The following is a 2828-nucleotide window of genomic DNA, read 5'->3' as shown; positions in this document are numbered from 1 at the left end:
AGCTTGAATTGTAGATGATATAATCTTATTTAAACATGGGAGTAGGCAAGGTAAGACTATTAAACTTATTAATGCCGCCACTACTATAAAGATTACTTTCTTCCACCATTTCCCTTTAAAAGACCAAAAATCATCCCACCAACTGGTGCCTATTAGGGGAGTCCACTCCTGATTTCCCACATATGCTATTTTTCATATTTCTATTGAGATGTTTCTTATTACCTCACTTCTATCATCGATTTTCAGGCAGCACTCTGATGAAATAAATTTTACACATATCCCTCTTTCATCAGCTACTAAGTAATCAACTGCAAGTCGAATTTGGTAGATGACAGTTCTAGTTTGGGCCAATTGGTAATTAATATGGTCAAGGACAAGTGATGTTCTGTTGGGCGCTACTTCTAGTACTGCCTGGAGTCGAATGATCCTACTGAGCATGTAAATTGGAGTACGATATCCCCAGGATCCATCCTGGGCCCAAGTTGCAGGTCCATATGTGTTAATTATCTCTTCTGCTGTCCAGATTGTTCCCTTCCAGGTTTGTTTTCCCCCCAGGTCAATTATATTCCTCTTGTTCCAGTTAGTCTTTCTCAAATTGTCATACAATGGAACCCCTAAACTTGACCCTGATTCCTTTGGCAATAGAAAGAAAGCAGGTTTGATGACACCTATAGTGCAGCTTCCCATCCAGTCTCCTGGAAGAGTAGTATAGGCTGTGTTGCCACAAATACAAAATAGATGATCGGGGGCTTTCCAAAAGATGTCTCGGACTTCCCAAGGGTATTCTCAAAATTTACATATTTGTCTTATTCCCCAAAAGGGGTTTACCCCTTTTTCTGCACATTTGTGCAGCCTATAGCCTTCAGGATAAATGCACCCCTTTTCCTTTTTCCCAGTGGACCATTATTGATTTGGTTCTTGGGGAATCCATCTAGCATTTAAGTCTTCAATCTTTAGATACCTCTTGCATGCCAGCTTTCCCACTGGGGTATTATATCTCTTCCCTGCCCTTATTATGCATTCTTCCCCAGTTACTTTTGATTTTAAGTCCCATTGTTCTTTCCTTCTTTGTCCTAAAATGTGAGGTTTCTGTCCTGATTGTTCCCACCTTAGAACTTCTAATGGTCCTAAACTAATTCCCTCCCATGGCCAAATTTCTGTCATTTTAGTACTCCCACAGACCCAGCAGTTGGTTAGATTTAGTTCCTTACTAATTCTTTCAGCTAGGTCTAGGAATAGGTTCTTCCCTAAGGGCATTTCTATTTCATCCTTTTTGGTGGTTACTGTTAATTTTCTTTCCTTTATTAGATCTTTCAGTCCTTCCTGATTACTCTCATGCTCAAAACAAAACCAAGTTTATCCTACAGGGCATTCTCCAAGTAAGCATTGCCTAAATGAGGCAGTGCTTCTCGCAATCCAATAGACTTTCCCATCCTCTTGACAGGTAAATAACTGGGAGTAGTTAAAAAATAAGGATTTACATTGGTGTGAACCCTTATCAGTGACCCAAGGTTCTCCCCATTGTGTAGGGAGTGATAGTACATAGATTTTCCTTACTCCCTATGCTTTCCATAAACAGGAATAACACCAGTCCTCCCAAGAGTCCAGTATGAACCATTGACATGATCTCACCCAGCCTTGCCTCTTAGGACTGGGGAACTTTCTCCCTTCTCTTTCCTCCCCCTTTCTATCAATTTAATAGCTCCTGAGGAATGTTCTGTAGGAGAGTAGGTTTGAAACCCCCAGGGTTTTCCTTGGAGAAAAATAGATTATTAGAACTCTATTGGTGATATAACCTTTTGAACTTAACTATCATACTAACATTTAATTCTTATAACTCTTCAACTTGTAATCTTGAACAGTTTAAAAGAGATGGAGGAACCCATTCTCTATATTCATGATAATATATGAAATCTTTACACCAAACAGTTAAAAAATGTTCACTCTAATCTCTAATCCAATAATATCATAATATACTCCAAAACAAATGAAGGCTCCTCCAACACAAACTAAAAATTCTACATTCATAAGTCAACAACAAAAACAATAAATAATAATGACTTGAATAAAATGTATAACAATTTTAATATATTAGTCTCTTGTACTTTTATCAGTCTTTCTAAGCAACCTTTGGTCTCTTTGTAAAGGTAACTTTGAGATTGTCCGAGTTCGGGATTGCAACCCACATGGAAGGGTCTGTAGCTGGTGCTGTTGGATCCAGTCTGCTGTTTGGGGGGGTGGTACCAGTCCTTTGACTCGAGTGATGTGAGTCCAGCCTCTTTCTCATGTCCTTCCTGCAGTGTGCATCATGAGTAATACCTGGAAGGATCCTTCAGATTTTGGAGTTAATGGGGTATTGCTCCATGACTTCATTAGTACCCAATCTCCCGGACTTATTTGGTGCACATCTGTATCAAGGGGGGAAGTTTGGGGAAGATATTCTCTTTTTCTCAGAGTCTCTAGGGTCTTTCCAATGGTTTCTATTTACTTTCGGGTAGCTGTTTCCTCTTCTAAATAGTGCCCACTACTATACGGAGTCATTAAAAATGGGAGTGCAAACATCATTTCACAGGGCGGAACCCCTATATCTGATCAGGGTCCTGTCCTGATCCTTAAAAGGGCAAGGGGTAGACATTTGAGCTAGTTCATCTACATTTCTGCAATTAATTTTGTTAATATATTTGTGAGGGCTTTATTCATTCTTTCTACCCTCCCAGAGCTCTGGGGATGCCATGGGGTATGTAATCTCCGTTTTATTCCCAAAGCCTCAATTATTTTATGTAATACTTGTGAGATAAAGTGTGGTCCCCTATCTGAATCAATATTGT

Source organism: Melospiza melodia, unplaced genomic scaffold (assembly GCF_035770615.1).
Source record: "Melospiza melodia melodia isolate bMelMel2 unplaced genomic scaffold, bMelMel2.pri scaffold_48, whole genome shotgun sequence".
Lineage (NCBI taxonomy): Eukaryota > Metazoa > Chordata > Aves > Passeriformes > Passerellidae > Melospiza > Melospiza melodia.
Note: the sequence above shows the minus strand (reverse complement) of the source record.